General features: G+C 34.9%; 1 protein-coding gene across 1 annotated transcript in view; it reads right to left on the reverse strand.

Moving 5' to 3' along the window:
- The window catches only part of LOC125241352, an 83864-nt gene that overhangs the window by 63706 nt on the left and 1662 nt on the right, over positions 1-18496 (reverse strand). The gene's annotated exons all lie outside the window — the stretch shown is intronic.

Genomic DNA, 18496 nt, shown 5'->3' on the forward strand with positions numbered 1-18496 from the left:
AGATCGGCCGGCGGTATTTTTAGTCTGTGAGAGAGATTTTCAAAATACTAAGACAATATTATTAGTGCACAGTATAAAGTCCCATTTATACAGTGCAAAAACTCTCATCAGAGTTTCATTAGTTTCATTACATTGTGGTATTTAATGGTGTGCTATTTTTTTATGGGATAGGAGGCACATTATTACCTACTCCTATTTGAGAAGTACATATTTCTTGCGATATTCATATTTATGTATATATATATGTATATATATTTATAAATATCGTATTTTATTTGTGTATTCGTGTATGTAGTTTATTTCATAATATTATTTAGTATTTATGTAGTTTATTTACTTGTGGACATTATTTTGGTTTATTTCTGACCTTTATTGTACTTCTGTAAGTTTGTCTATCTTGCCTACTTTAATGTTCCTCTCATCTAATCTAAGGTTAGCTGGAAGAGATCCCTTATAGGGATAAGTTCGCCTTTGTACCTCTGTTCTTGTAAACTGTATATGAATCTGTTGTACACAATAAAGTGATTACTACTACTACTACTACTACTATGTCTCTGTGAGTCATCTCAACCGATGTTATGCTATATTCGTACATAATGGTAACATTTATGGTATGTACAATGTCACTACGTATTATACTTATTATTTTCGTAAGTAGGATTCCGTCAAAAACTATCTCAACATACTCTGTTTCGCATAGAATCCTTCGGCACATAAAATAAATAATTTATAGATTTACATCCTTACTCCTAGACACAGTTAACCCCAGATATAGTAACTGCAGTAGGTCAATGCTTAGAGGCACACACATAAGTAAAGAATGGGTATGCGTGCAAGCATATTGCACACAATAGATATATACGAAACTGAACTACTCTTATCTATACCTCTAAGCTTCACTGACTCCATAAAGAGTCGTAAAGATTGACCTTTGTGATCGCTGCCATTGTACAAAATAAATTTACGAGTAATAGCATCTACCGTACGTTTGTCTCCTTTATGCTTTTCTGCAACGCGGCTGCTAGTGCATTAACTGGGACACTATTGTTATTTAAGTTCCTGAAGCGGTTTTCACTCGCGTACAAAACGCGTGTTTTTATGAGAATCTGCTTTACATCAGATATTTTATTTAGCTAAAGTGAATAAAAAATCATATTTCAGTTTTTTTTACAACCAAAAAGTTTCGGACGACTGCAGTGCTGTTGTCTATTTACGCACCCGGCGGATTATTCAGAAAGCTTACCGGCCGTTGCGCTAAAGCCTTTTTTATGAATTAATCTAAGAATAAAATGATTTACCTACTGCCAGTGCATGATTATCAAAACAATTATTGACATATTGTTGATATATCACTAGGCGTACCGCAGTGTTAAAAAAGGAGTGAACTTTTGGTTAGAGTAAAGGTTTTCTGCGACTTTCTCTGCTGCTTAATACTTTTTTTTATTATACCGTAACCGTATCCATGAATAAACTTCCAGCCTCTATCCTCTTGCATCCTTTATCCTTTGCGAGACTTAAAACTATCTCTATTTCAAAGGAGAATGGGCATTTTGTCCCAAGACTGTATACTGATGTGACATGGATCGTTTGAAAGGGCTTATTAATAGCATTATTTTGTTGTATGGCACCAACTTTGGATCACTTGCAGGGACTGAGTTATTTAAAAAAAAGTATGGCGCATAAAATCTGTTGTTTTACAAAATACGTGTTATGTAGCTGGTTCTGATATTATTTATAAGGAATAATACGAGAAATGCTATACTTCTGTATACCACTACTTATTAATATCGTTTCAGGAGTTTAATCGTGAAGAGATGAGATAACAAGCTTCCACATTTATAATAACTATGGATTTATTGAACGCATTATTTAACTCATAGGTAGATCAACCAAATGTACATATCTACTTAGCGTGTCAAATGAACTCAGTAAAATCCACTGAGTTGTCCGTCTTTAATCGCAGCTTGCAGCTTTCGGGCATCAATTTTTGTAAGTTGAAGTCAACAAAAACATTATGAATGCCTCGTTACGTGATATTTAATTGCAACAACACAAAAATTATGAAGACTCAAGGGCCTGAGACATATTTAAAATCAAGGGCAGGTAACAACTTCATTCAGTACAAAATCTGACACGCTCGGCCGCCATACAAATAGATGAACTTGTTTCTTCTATCTAAATCTAATTCTGTGATTTGACTTGTGTTTAGCAATGAAAAAATACGTATTATCAAGTGTTCTCTTAAAAACAGTGTGCTCAAACCATTCAAAGTGCAAGAGCTCGTCTACTAAAATGCAAAATAACTTAACGAACGCATCCTCACCATTACCACATCCCACACGTTTCTACTTGACCGATTCATTACCATAATGTATGGTAATGCAGCGTCAACCTCCAGCTTTATTATCGTGGCTTTTTGCAAGTTCGGCTCCCCTAAGTAAACGTCACGGTCCACTGGGGCGAGAGCCATGTTTTATATCTACTCCATTCTATTAGACTTGTGTGTCACTAGCGTTATTTACGTTGCTGACGATGTTTCTTTTGTCTTTTTCAGTTAACAAGCATGTTTCTGTATTGCAAATGGCGCTCAAAAATATTTTAAAAATATTTATAGGTCAAAACTCTATGGAAAATGTATTCACGTATGAAACAAAATCTGGTTTATAAATATTATGTAATGATTTTTTTTTATATGAAAATGTGACCGCACACATATTTTTTTAACAACGATTATAGTTACCTTTACACCTAGACTTATTTTAGCTCCTAAGTATGTATTTTTCTATTCCATATTGTAATTGTTAGACAGAATATTATTAAAACGACAACAATAACACAAACTATTTCTAGCTCCAAGTGCCTCCAAGCGTTCCGAGCGAGCGCGTGTATCGAACCTCGGACTCGGTCACTTTTTCTTTGTATAAATATGACATTTATTTAATGTTTATAGTATAAAAGTACTACTAAAAAAATACAGATTAAAATGTTTTCTATGAGAAAATAATTTCATTTGATATAAGATTATTTCTAGCTACTTTAATTTTATTTATAGCTAGTAAGGCGCATTTAATAATAGGCCTTTAGATTAATGAAAAAAAATTAAGCAGCATCCGACATAAAATTTAGGGTTAACAGTTAACACCAATTGCTTAGTCTAGAAAATACATTAGAAAAAGACAGTATAATTCTCGTTTTAGTTTAATTGTATGCAGCGACTAAAAAGATTATGCTATGCGCTATAATTGTGCAGTGATACCAACACAGTGCACTTAACTTTTATCAGATTTCCAAACCGTGCGCTGTAGCATTTGTGGCATGGCAATTTTACCGCAGAGTGCCAAGTCATGCATGAAGACTAGATCCAGCAAGCTTTGAAAATTACTGAGTCATCTCTCATGTTATCTGGGTAGCATAGACTAATATTAAAATTTTGTATAGAAAGTGCATATGTATCCCAATAATAATGTACTTTATAAGTACACCTTTTGTAATAATCTGATATCAATATGTCAGGATAGTCAGAGAGAATAATTAATGTCTTCTTGATCCAATACTTAATCCAATTACCGTATGGCTGTCAGTTTTGTGACAATTACGAATAATAATTCTTCATGAAACTGTATAATATACCTACGCGAGTGGACAAAATTATCATAATCTGTGATGTGTCATTATGCTTGCCCAATGTACGTGCCGCCCCATATATCTTCCAACATTTACATGAGAGAGGAGTTGATAACATATATCATGTTTTATTCAGGGTTCACGTAGTATAGCTACCTAGCTAGCTAGCTAGTCAGGCATCTGAATTATCTTTGTTAAGAACAGTGAAACTAGTAAACCATGTTAGGTATGTAGAAATGGGATGCTGCAACAACAGGGGACTTAGCCACAACCAACGTCACAATCACTACGGCACTAGTAATAGTAGTAATTAACATAATTATGTAGCTATAAGTCTACTAATAACTCTATGGATAAAATTTTATCTGAAATAAAGATTTAATAATAATAAGCGGCGCACACCTCTCCATACCCTGAGCCGCTCACGCTATGTTGTCCTCTTGTCGCTCCGTGATGCGAGCGGCCGTTTTCGGGGACCCATATAGTGAGTTGGCGAGTCACCGCCTGCCTATTTTGTCATGTTTTATAACATATGAGTAAGGCAGGTGCCATAGTTTTACCGATAGTACCGGTTACCAATCCAGTAGGAACTAAAAAATAAATAAAAAATAAATCTTCATAGTCGTACAGAATACTGATGTAGTGCGAAAAGCTTTTCCTTCGTCTTTTTTCGGAAACGTTCGTATTTGTCATGCTAGTTCAGACAGTGTCAATACGTCTTGTAGTGACGTGCGTCTTGTACATACGCCTGTGACTGAAAAACCATGACACGTTCGTTCGTTTCCGTAAAACTACGAAGGAAATTCTTTTCGCACTAAATCTGTATCGTAGCTAACTCTCCTTATCTCCGTATCGATCACAGATGTCATATATACCATAGATGAAGCAAACGTAGCTACTTAGCGTGTCAAATGAACTCAGTGAAGTCCACTGAGTTGTCCGTCTTTACTCGCAGCTTGCAGCTTTCGGGCGTCAATTTTTGTAAGTTGAAGTCAACCAAAACATAAAAAATGCCTCGTTACGTGATATTCAAATTGCAACAACACAAAAATTATGAACAATCAAGAGCCTGAGACATATTTAAAATTACAGGCAAGAATCAACTTCAGTACATAATTGAAGGCATGTTTACAAAAACAACATAACTACACTAGACATGAATTTACAGGAAACGAAAAAAACTAAATGTCTTCTTATATATTAGCTATTGGACATAAACGCTGTATACGTTATTTAAGTAAGTGGCCATTAGTTCCGAAACACACGATTACACATCTCAAAGACAATTATTTTTGGAAATAATATGAAAAATAAGTTCGTCAGTTATGCTGTTTTTGTAAAATTTTGTTAGTTATGTTCTTTTTGTTAGAAAATAAAAGAAGTTTCTATAGAAATTATGTTTTGTATTCTATCATTAATCTTACTAAACTAGTGGATCTACTTTAATCTTCACATCCGCTGCTGTTGTCATCGTTATCTACTTCCAGAGACGACGATTCTTGACACGTATTATACAAAATTGATTGGTAGAATTGATGGCTCGATGGTTTGACCAAAAACTGCATCAATTTTCTCAAGTCGCCTACTTTGTGAGGATTAAGGGGAAGTGAAGACTCATAAGCACGACATCATTTAAAATTTTAGCAATATTCTTTAGGGTAAGACTTTTCAACGATTCTGGGGATGAAATGTTATTTCCACTCATTTTTAAGATGTGAAAGAAACTTCTGGACAGGTTACGTATATCAAACGCGATAGTTTTGTTTCCATTTTTTTACAATCGTACACTTAGGGTCCCCCCACATCTGTCACGCGAACGTCGTCGCCTCTCCAACGCCCGCGCGGCGTCGACGCCGCGCTCCCGCAGCGCCGACGCGACGTTGCGGCGCCTATCGAACGTCGACGTCGCAGTGGCGACCACGCGGCGTCGACGCAGCGCCAACGCCGCGCCCGCGCAGCGCCTCCGCGATGCCAGCGGCGACCAACGTCCAGCTAGGCCTTACAATACCCGGGATCCCAGAATCTCGGAATTTTTGGGGTAGATTTCAAAACCAGTATTTAATATTGTAATACCGGATTCCCGGTATTTTTAGTAACTAACAAATTATGGCAAATAAACGTAATCTATTCATCAAAAACCTTAAATTTCTGCATCATGACGGTCGCTAGACGCGTAAATATTGCTTTTTGCTCCCGTTTCTTCGACACATTCTCTGTTTAGTGTTTTTACAATAATTCTATGAAATGACAGTTTTTCTGATGCATTCATTGAGGAGGGCCTGCCGTGAACCTTTTGACACATTTGTCGCACTTGGGAATCGTAAGTGTGACAGGGAAGCAATACGTCAAACGTAGTTGATACAACACAGGCCACAGACCCTCTGTAAACAAGTCGCCTTGATGCACCTACATTATAGAAATAACTTTTCAAAAAATTAGTTAAGGCATACGAACTAACGTATAAGCTACTTTTGGTTTACTGCCACTGACGTCGAGGAGGCGCGGCGCTAACGCGGCGTCGACGCCGCGCGGACGTTACTGCGACGTCGACGTTCGAGAGGCGCCGCAACGTCGCGTCGGCGCTGCGGAAGCGCGGCGTCGACGTCGCGCAGGCGTTGGAGAGGCGACGACGTTCGCGAGACGCTAGATGTGGGGGGGACCCTTATTTGCCAGTTACATAACCTAAAACGTTACGTAAACTAAAAAGAGTTTGTATATATTTTATTGAAAATTAAGTTTTTTACGTGAACGATATACAGTTATGTTCTTTTTGTAAAAAACAATGTAGATATGTAGTTTTTGCAAAATGGGTATATTTTTGGGGACTGAGTGTGGACAATTGGAGTCATTTTTGGACACTATCTTTTGCTCTACGTATAGATCCTGCTTAGACGAATGCTATGATACCAAAAACTCAAATCCGCAAAAAATGTTAGTTATGTTGTTTTTGTAAACATGCCTTCAATTTGACACGCTCGGCCCCTATACAAATATATGAATTTGTTTCTTCTATCTAAATTAAGTTCTGTGGTATCGATACAATGTTTGACAGAGCTAGAACAGAATGCGTTTCTATTGCCAATGTGGTGTCAACGATTGGCACTTCGAATTAGCGGGCTGAGTCTCGATTAAAGTTTTTGACAGAGAAATGTTATGGAAAATGTATGAAATTTTTTCTTGGGGACGCTGTTCACTTTCACCAATTTTCTGTGATATTTACGCTACTGAGTAACATGTTGTAAAACGTAAACTAATGATACAGCCTGTAGTTCCATACCTACATAATTATAATATTTTCTACGTCTGTATGAATCGACGATTTCGTGCAAGCCTTTTTATATTAACGAGAAAAATCTAAAACTTAAAATCAATGTTTAAAGTTACTGGTAAATAACGTTTCACTTATATTCTAGGAAATTTTAATTTTAATTATTTCGCTGAATATTCGCTAAATGATTCAGATTAAATACTTAAATATTACAACTTTATTCAATATTATTTAAAATTTATTACGGAATTGGCATAATATTTCTTTTATGTGTACGCACTAAATCTGTGTCGTAGCTAACTCTCCTTATCTCCGTATCGATACAATGTTTGACAGAGCTAGAACAGAATGCGTTTCTATCGGTTGTCTATTGTTTGCCCGACAGTCATTTAACATAATATTCATTTGCCCGAATCTAACTTGCCTGAATTTCATTTGCCCGAATGATTTGTTTACCATAAAAATCATATGACATACTCGTTGTTTATCCGAATATTACCTTCCATAATCATACAATGCCATACTATTTGTTAGCCATATTATTAAGTGCAATAATATGGTTTCATAGAATATTCAAACGCCATAAGCAATTATTGCCATATAAATTGATGCCCATATTATTACCTAACCTAACCTACTTTCTGATAGCAGTTTCATTTCCCAGGGGTCACAGTTCTAACCTAACCTAACCTACTTTTCCAGCAGTTTCATTCTCCAGGGGGTCACAGTTCTAACCTAACCTAACCTACTTTCTGATAGCAGTTTCATTTTCCAGGGGGTCGCAGTTCTAACCTAACCTAACCTATACTGTCTGATAGTATTTTCATTTTCCGGGGGGTCACAGTTCTAACCTAACCTAACCTACTTTTCAAGCAGTTTCCTTTTCCAGAGGTTCACAGTTCTAACCTAATCTAACCTACTTTCTGATAGCAGTTTCATTTTCCAGGGGTCACAGTTCTAACCTAACCTAACCTACTTTCTGATAGCAGTTTCATTCTCTAGTCCTTCTAGTACCTATTATAGTAGTTTTTGATTCTGCCAAAGCACATTATGGAAATTGACTTTTCTGGACGCTAATTTGTATGACAAATGATGGTATGGAATGTGGTAATTACGGATTTCGATGATTCTGACAAATGACATTATGGAAACTGACTTTATGGGAAACAAAGTTTCTGGCACTAGATTAATATAGTAAACAATGATTATGGCATAAGATGTTATGAGAAACAATATTATGATTGTTGAATAGGATGGCAAATAAAATTATGGCAAATGAAATTCTGGCAAATGGGGATATCCCGTTTCTATCGCCAATTAGTGGTGTCAACGATTGGAACTTCGAATTGGCGGGCTGAGCCTCGATTAAAGTTTTTGACAGAGAAATTTTATATCTGTAGTATTTGACATAAAAAACCAATAAGTATTTGACATAAAAAATCTATAAATTTTGGGTATTAAAAGTGTATCAAAACTACGTATTTTCGATTGAAAATGTGTGTAATTTTTTATTTATTTTGGCCACTGAAAATGCTGTCAGCGATGTAGTGACGTCATCGAATTCGAACTTACTTCATGACAGAACAATCACTGACATAATGAACTTTATGCCTTATACTTTAAAGTCAGAAAATATTGTTTTGGAATATAATGACCTGATGCACAGATGATCTATAGATTAACATGACTTTGTTGTTTTCGTCTGATTACGCAAAAGTATACTTGAAAAATATTTTTTGCTGTTTTTAGGTCATAATAAAATATGGTAATATTTTATTTCGGTCAATTGGACAGTACTTAAGGACTGTTCAATTTACTAAGCGGACACACTAAAACATCTTTAAAATTTGTAATTTAAAAACAATTGATAAACAGTTGACGGTGACGACATTAGAAAAGCTATCAACGTCGATCGCTACATAGTTATTTTTCCATAGTTAATTATATTTCATGATGCAGCGTATTACTTTGAACGATCGCAAAGCAATCTTGCACAAATGGTGTACTGAAAAGTGTTCTCTGCAAAAAATCGCAAATATGTACAATTTTTCAAAATCAGCGGTGTTCCAAATCGTTACAAAATTTGAAGAGCATCATAAGCTTGAGGATTTACCGAAATCTAGGCGTAGAAGCGGTCCGGTAAATCCTCAAGTCGAGGATAAAGTTAGGCGGTTGTTAAAATCGTAAAATTATCTATCGGTTCACCAAATTGTAAAAAGAGTAGGCATTCGCGTAGGTACTGTTCAAAATAAAAAAAAATAATATAAAGACATATAGGAAGCAGAAAATGCAGAAGAGAAGTGCAGATAACAAATTGCGATCCAAAAAATGGAGCGGAAAATTGTATAAAATGTTGCTAAAGAATAAATCTCGTTGCATTTTAATGAACGACAAAACGTACGTCATATCTGACTGTAGTACATTACCGGGACCCCAGTCCCACAATGACGTCGTAGGAGAGTATGTGCTAGATGAGGAGAAAACCATAAAAATGTATAAATTCGGGAAAAAAGTACTTGTTTAGCAAGCAATCTGTTCCTGTTGCTTTAAGAGTGTATCTTATTTTGCTACTAGTACTATTGGTGGCGAAATTTACAGAAAAGAATGCATTCAAATACGATTTTTTGTCATCTATCCGATACATTATATCTTTCGTTTGTTTGGGCCTGATTTAGCAAGTGCTCACTATGCTGGTCAGACAGTTGAGCTACTAAAACCAAAAAACATGGAATTTGTTCAAAAAGAAGCCTATCACCAAATTGTCCAGATCTCTGACCTATCGAGCGGTACTGGACCATTGTTGAGACATACTTACGAAAGAATGTCTGAGAAGATATATTTCTTGATAAATTCAAACGAATGTGGTCTGCAACTTGCCGAAAAGTAGCAAGAAGTGATGTGCAGGCACTCATGCGTCGTACCCGTATAAAAGTCCGAAATTTTTTCCGATGTACGGTCAACCAATTTGAATCATAGGCCACTCTAGAACCCTGTCTCATTGACACCGTGCATTATTGGCCATAGAAGTCACTTTTCACGTTGACTGTGAAAAGGTTCTACAGTGGCCTAGGATTCAATTTGGTTGACTGTACTTAATTAAGTTCTTTTTTCATTATCTATTACGTTTGTTGTCATAGTTTTATTTCATGAGTAACTATCGCGGTAACCGAAGACAATAACATTAAGCTAAATAAGATGTTATACTATGCAGAAAAAAATGCTTTTTTTAAGTGTCCGCTTAGTAAATTGAACAGTCCTTAATCAAATAAGACAGACTTTAAAAAAGGGTCAAGTAGCCTATTTTTGCTTGGGAACGCTGTTCAATTTTACCATACACTTAATTACATTTTCTGTGACATTTACGCTACTGAGTAACATATTGTAAAACGTTATAAACTAATGATAGAGCCTATAGTTCCATAAATATAATATTTTCTACGTTTGTATGAATCGACGATTTCGTACAAGCCTTTTTATATTAACGAGAAAAATGTACAAGTTAAAAAAAAACATTAATGCTTAACGTTATTCGAAAATAACGTTTCACTCATATTCTAGCAAATAAAAAGCTTCTATTTAACCCTTAAATGCATAGTGATGTGTATATGCATCATCTATTTTTGACTCTAATGATAGCATGTCAAAATTCAATCTTTGTCAAGGTTATGCAATTAAGGGTTAAAACAAGATAAACAAGCCATTCGCATGTTAATCATATAAAATAACAGAATTATTTTTCAGCGTGTATATATAAAAAGGTAATGGAACTAAGAAAAGTAATTAAACTTCCCTCCCGTTATTACATTATAAATGCCGTAAAACAAAACACTGTTGCAAACATCATCGACTAAGAGACGTAAAGTAAATCCCTTCCTGGATAAATGGCTTTAGAAACTGAATATGACGTAAGTCTTTTGTACAATGTAGCGCGAACCCCTGAGGGAACGAAGCACGTTGAGTTTAATCTTGAAATTAATACATGTATTATTAGTAGGTAGCCCTTTCTGTAGAGAACCGTTCATGGCGTGACGTGTTCATTTTCAGTACCTACACGAATTGATTGGTCGTTTAGAGAAAAGCATCCTTCCTGACTATAAATAAATGAATTAAATTGCTAATTCGTCATTAATAAATGAATGACTTTACCTTTTGGCAGAAAGTTTGAAATTTTATTGTCAGAAATTTGTGGATGCTGCTTTTCATCACATCAAATTTCACTCACCTTAAGAACATGTGATTATGTTGTTTTAAGCGATTAGGTACTTAATTATGTATTCTGTGACTAAAAATGTATTGTAGTAGATTTTCAGATAAAAAATACTGCACAAGTAATATAAAATTAATAATTGTATGAGTAGGTAGGATTTGTAATGCTTAACATTTTCCTACTTCGAGTGTAGTAAAAAAAAATCTTTACACGTTCAACGCTCGAATTTCAACAACCACTCCCTATGCATGTTTAACTTTAGAATTTTGCTGGCCAGTGAGACAATTTAGCTTTATTAGTTCCACAACTTCGATGTTTTTTCTCATCTGGCTCATAATAACTTTAATAGCTGAAAACAGGAAACGATTTAAAATTATGTAACCCTAATCTAGTGTAGATTGTAAAAACACAGCTTATCTAACTAATTCAAATTCTGGGGTTAGTAAAACTACGCCAAGATCAAGCTAAAAGTACAATCATCGATAAACACGGATAAGCGACAAAAATAGATAACTATGATTAGGATATGGAGCATCTACGATTGTACGCTTGGCTAGAAGCCCAAGAGCTCTGGCCCCGTTGCCGAATAATGGCATTTCTGCGACGCCAAACGCCGCAGATATGCAAACTATCTCTATCGCTCTTGCGTATTAGCGCGACAGAGCCAGACTGCATTTTTGCGATGCCATTCGGCTACGACTGATCTGAAAAATACATAGGATACCTATGTATTTTTCTACTACCTAAGTATTAATTTAATTGTAGGTATCTACTTTATCGTTGGTTAGGGCGTTTATGGTTCCTTTCCATAAATGTCACATGTGAACGATGGCGGCTTTAATACGAGTAGGATGCAGGTTCTGGATCGGACAATGTTAAAACGCACTTAAGTCTATTACAGAATATACAAATAGTTTAAAGTCACTAGCAGGTCGACTTAAAGTGTTATATCTTATACAATACAAAACAGTGTTAGGTATATCAAGTAGTAGTAGGTAACTTACCCGTTATATTTCTATTAATTACATTTTGTTTAAATGCAAGTTACATTTTGAGTGTAATATTGAAATATTTCGTGTTTAACTTGTGATTGAACCGGAAATGAAATTAATTAATATTTCTCTGAAACAGACAAAGTATTCGCTGAATATTCGCTAAATGATTCGGGTTAAATACTTAAATATTACAACTTTATTAAATATCATTTAAAATTTATTACGGAATTGGAATAATATTTCTTTCATCAGTTAGAAATTACTGCTTTTGTTTGTCATACTTAATTAAATTTTATATTAATTTTCTCAAAAGTTAACTGGAAAAGCTCCCATAGGAGGCTAAGTTTGTAATTATTGTCTTTGATCCTGCTCTGTATCCGTGTTTTTTTCTATGTAAATACAATAAAAAAAATATTGTAAATATAATCTATGTTATTATAATAAATATTACATTTTATAAATGAGTAATGTTGATGAAATTTGGCACACAGGGTTTTCTGCGCTTTTATATGTGCGTGCTTGCAGGGAGTGAGGAAGCTGACATGCAAGGCCTAAACTGTCAGTCTGTAATTCAGTAAGGTCTTGAATATTGTTAATTAAAAAAACTATTTATTCTAAATGCTCAACTATATAACCACATCTATAACCTATCTTCTATAGTAGGTACGTGTACAAGCATAAAAACATTATTTTCCTAACGAAATGTTCATTTATGTTTACGTAAGAGGAATTCTAATTAAAAGCGAATTGTACATTCGAATTAAAAGCTTGAGCGTCCTTAAAAAGGTCTTTGACAAACGTTTGTACTAATTAATTAAATTTAGCCATACCTTTCCTTTGAAACCAACCTTATTATGTGTTTGATTTTGAATACCGCATTATTACCAAACCAATTGATTATTTTTTAAGTTTCATGTAATGGTTATACACAACAATAAACCTAAATTACATATCAAAAATAACGCTAATTAGTTAAAAATATTGGAGTTTTTATTTTTAGGTATGCGTGTACAGTCACCGGCATAAAAGAAGTGATGATTTATGTAACTTGTCGCTTTTATGATTCGGTCAAACTGTGTTTTTTGAAAAATAAATTAAATCCAAATAAAAATAAATGCGGTTTGATACCTTAGCGTAAGGTGCTTTGCGGACACTAGCGTCCCCTCCCCCCCACCTGACGCAACCCCCCCTTTTACTCTAAAATATGTCCCAAAATTTAGTTTTTTTTTTTTTAATTTTTATGGAAAGTATACATTTTAGAAAAAAGTTGTCAATGAAAGAAATAATGCTCATGAAATTCTCAAGAAGAAAGGTCATATAATATTTTTTGATATCATGCACTATTTTCATGTTATCTACATACATAAAAGGCAAAGTCCTGAGTGACTGACTGACTTAAATCAAGGTAAAGCCCAAACCGCTGATGCTAAAGAAACCAAATTTGACACGTAGGTTACTTATAAGGTCTACGAACCCGCTAAGGAAGGAATTTTCAAAATTCATCCCCTAAGGGGGTGAAATGGGTGTAAAAAATTCGTATGAGGATCTACCTTTATTTTGAGAATCATCATCATCATCATATCAGCCTTTTATCGCCCACTGCTGAGCATAGGCCTCTCTTCTAGTACGCCACTTCTCCCGGTCCTGGGCTAATCATTTTGAGAATATGAGCTTGAAACTTCATGTAAAGACTATAAAGGTAAAATTACAATGGAAAGAAACTAATTTCAGCGTTTTTGGATTTTTATCCTTTAAGAGAGTTAAAATGAGGCCGACTGAAGTTTGTATGGGGAATAAGTTTTATTTCAAGCTACAGGCTTGAAACTTGGTAAAAAGGTACTTCTGAAGGGCAAAAACTAGTAGCTTGATAAACTTTGTCAAAATTCTGAAATTAAACCACTAATACATATATGACTATTTCATTAAGTACTGAGTTATATCGAACTTCAACAAGCTAATGCACGAATATGGTAAGTGCTACAAAAAAAATGCATAAAACATTTTTTGTCTAAAATTTAATAAGAATTGATTCTTTCATAGACACTTTTACGCTAACTCTGATACTTTTCTGAAAAATGAAGAAAAACCGTAAAACGGGACCTATTTCGTGCTAAAAGGGGGTGTTGCGTCAGGGGGACGGTAGGGGACGCTAGTGTGCGCAAAGCACCTTACCCTAAGGTACCATACTACATTAAAATTTTGCTGGATTTAATTTTTTTTAATTTCCCATACATTCGAACACAACTTGACCGAATCATTTAATCGTTTGACAATTCCGCATGCTATTTTGACAAACAAGACGTTACCTATAGTAATCATCACTTATTTATGCCGGTGACTATACCTTACAACTACAACTTGTTGCTAAAACGAATGTTATTTTAAACTTGATTGTACCAAATTGAATACGTCCGCAAACTTTGTATAACTACATTGTTAAATTATTCCATGGAGCTTCTAATTTAATGTTCAATTAACAAAGTATTTAAGTAAATATCCTCCTCAAACAATTGTACCCTTACCCTGACCTTAAACAAAACAATGCATTAGAACTGCCCGTCACAGATACATAATTATACCTACAATACGCCGGTGAATAGGGGAAATGGACCAATCCTAGAACAATAGTTCCCCGAAACTTACCCGAGCGGGAATTTCATTGTGCGAGGCACGTCGCTAATCTGCTCTGTGACACTTTACATATTAAGCTTGAATTTAACTTGGAAAGTTTCAGTTTGTCAGCGTCATTACAGTTTCTTACTATGTTGCTAAGACCCGTCTTCACATTTGTTTGGCACAATAGGTAAACAAAACTCGTTTAAATGGAACTGTTTTATGATTTTGCAAGTTTAAAGCTGGCACCACGAAATAGGTAGGTACATGAGTTAAACATAATAGGTACTAGTATATTAGTTAAAAAATAACATGTATCTCTTTTGGATAAAAAACGGCAGTTAAGAATACGACGCGACGAAAATAGAAATTAAAGAAAACAAAAAAGAAGATTACAAAGGAGTTTCACATAACCTAGAGTAACCTTAATTTTTTTTTGAAGAATTAATGTATTTAAGTAAACGTATAAAATAGGTACAAATTAGCCTACAAATAAAACTAAAAAAAATAAATAACTTACATTTTGTATTAAAAAAAAGCCTACTGGAAGAGGCCTCCCCGCGCAAACCTTAAATCTATTTATTTGAACTAAATGAATATAATTTTGTCTTAGCTTCATGAAAATATTTTGCCTCCAAAATGCATCATCTGAATAATATTTAGTTTCACCTAAACAAAGATATTTGAGTCAGTTTTCGACGATGGCTGGGACTTGGAAGATTTGAGCAACAGTTTGAAATTTTAGTTTAACTGTAATTATCCATTTATGTCGACCGGGATATTGGACGTGATCACCTTTTGTATTATTTTCGAACACCCTATATTTCGACACAGTTTTAGTTATTTCGATGACGCACATATTTGTCATGAAAATATAACCTTTTCTATACTCCGGCCGGAAAGCGTCAAATTTCAGGTCGCTGCGCTAAACAAAGTTACCCTTACGTCGTCAAACAGAAAAATAGTACGTAGGTACTCACCTTGATCAGCAAATAAGAAAGCCTCACAACATGTTTGTTGACCTCGGCTCCACTTCTGGTGATAATTACATGTGGTCTGACATTTCTTAGGGCCACTTGCACCGAAATTGGAGGGTTAACCCAAGGGTTTATATGGAACCACTTTATATGGAATTTGACAGATGACAGCCTACGAACCCTGAGTTGTTGGTGCAAGCGGGCCTTACTTAGGTATGTAATATACTATTAATAAATATGACATTTCAAGTCACAATCTTATATAATAGTCAATCCAATCACGGCCAATATCCTACTTATATTAATAGTATCACAGTCTAGTAAAGTGTGTTTTACGGGTCATTCATTATAAAGTAAAAATTGGTATTTTAGTTCAACATCTCGACACGTAGGTATACTTATGTATTGTGCCTCAGTTTCTATAACTTTATTTACCTACCCTTATCAGTCAGTTCCCGAAAGTTTAGTAAAAGGGGTTTTAAGTAGCTTTATAATAAAGCTATACCCTTCGTTTAGAATTTTAATATGGCCGTAATAACTTAGGTAGGTACTATCAGCTGCAAAAGTGCATGGAAAACTTATCAATGATTTCATTCATTATTTCTACATGCACTTTTGCAGCCGATAGTACATACCTATAAGGTTGAACGGGTACTAAATTTAATCTCGGGTGCGGGAAAAATCACCATGCATTTAGACAATCAGACAACAGACAGACAGACGACCGGACGTACAACAAATGATCCCATTAGAGTTTCGTTTTTCCTTTTGAGGTACGGAACACCAAAAAACTAACATCTCCAAGTTATGTAGAAACCCACGCAACATATTGTTACTGTTATTGTACAACGGAATGACATCATATTCTTAGAAATAAGTAAATAGAACGAAGTTCCTAAAATACACTTTTCATCTTGAAATTACATCGTTTATGAATGGAAAAGAGGAAATTCGAAACAAGTGGTGATAAATTAAAACACGACAGAAGATAGATAGTTATTTAAATCGACACGAGTCCAGGGTACGTAGCCGAATGGCACAAACGCGAAACGCTCACGAAACAAAACGCTCGTAAATATTTATCTCTATCGCTCTTGCGTATTGGCGTGACAGAGCCAGACTAACTTTCGCGGCGTTTCGTTTTCGTTTCGCGTTGGAGAAATGCCATTCGGCTATGGCACTTGAGGTTAATACGTAAAATACACATCTACGGTCTTTTAAAGTTTCGATAACGGCAATTGCGCACTAGTGCACTGTAAATCGTAATTCAAACGTTGTTTTGAACGAGTATAAAGTAACCTATAAAGGCATTTTAGCGTGCCTACTGCACAAAAGGAACAATAATACGCTTTGTTTAACTGGTCAACAAATTATTTATGGCCGAAAGAGCGAAAACATCATCTCAGAAAAAATCATACTTTATCATCAACTGCTAAACCTTTGCGTAATATCTATTACATCTTAATCTTAAAGAGAATGTTGTGAATGGTAATACATGAAAATTTTTAGTAATTAACGTAAAATTTTAAAATGTTCTACAACTTGCAGGTACATTATTGCTAGTCAAAATAATATATAGTAAAAAAAAGTCAAAACAATATAAGTATAGCTTCATTAGGTGTTTTTTGTAATTGTAATAATTATCTGAAAAAGTAAAAAAAAGAATATTACGTTTGGTTATTGATCAGTTTTAAGAGTCCAGATGGCATAACCCCATAAGATGGTTCCTAGGACGCCACATGCGTCGGCACACTGGCTCCTTTCCGTCTACCAAGAATCTCATTCATATAACTCAAGCTCATTGAACGGCAAGCTCATTGAAACTACCGGTGATCAGAGAGCTGACCAGGCAGGCAATTATGGTCGCGCGATAAATGATAAAACATTCTGGCCGTCCCTATCGCACTTACTAATAGTGCGATAGGGACGGCCTGATATTTTATCGTCTATCGCGCGACCATGCTACCCATGCAGATTTAGCTATATACTTGTATTGGAATATTCTGAGCCCCATTTCGAGTTCAGACAATACATAGAATATATCCAGATTCGACTGAATCCATCGACATATCCATCTTTATTAAAAAAGCCTCCGGTATCGACTCCCGGCAAAATTGTAACCACTTTAGTTTTCGCCGCAGGAAAAACATTACAACCCCTATTTGGACCCCGGGAAACGATTTGAAACATTACAAAATTAGTATTTATCCTTTAAAAACGAGTAACTTTAGGATAAAAAGACATATTATGTTCGTTTCAGACACTCAAAAGCATAAAAAACTAAAATAAATGATTTTAATACTAATCCAATTAAAAATGAATAAATAATTTGGGATTTTTTTTCATACAACCTAAAATTTAAAAAGGGTAAAAAAGATTCAGTCATTGTGATTAGAAGAAGAAGATTTTGTTATCAGCCAGTATCGGTATTGCAATTCACAGTATTAGTCTATTAAAAAAAAAACATTAGATACCTTTCTAATTAAAAACTAGTTAGCTAGTTACAAACGAAGAAAATCAAAAGCGAGCTATGACAAGACAATGGAAAAGCCAGAGCCAGCAAAATTGAATTAAACACGTATTAATTCACTATTCCACAGAACTCGCTGATTCCCCGCAAACTTATCGAATTCCCTACAAAGCGGGAAAAATAATTAAATTAACTGGGAACTTCACGAAACTCGGTACGCGGGTATGTACGTTTATAATTGAGTTGTATTTCTTGTACTAGTTACTTTCGGGAATTGGCAGGTTTTAACGAGATTGTACCTAAAATTATGGCATATTTAAGCTATGGACATTAAGTACCAAC

This window comes from Leguminivora glycinivorella, chromosome 2 (assembly GCF_023078275.1).
Source record: "Leguminivora glycinivorella isolate SPB_JAAS2020 chromosome 2, LegGlyc_1.1, whole genome shotgun sequence".
Classification (NCBI taxonomy): Eukaryota; Metazoa; Arthropoda; class Insecta; order Lepidoptera; family Tortricidae; genus Leguminivora; species Leguminivora glycinivorella.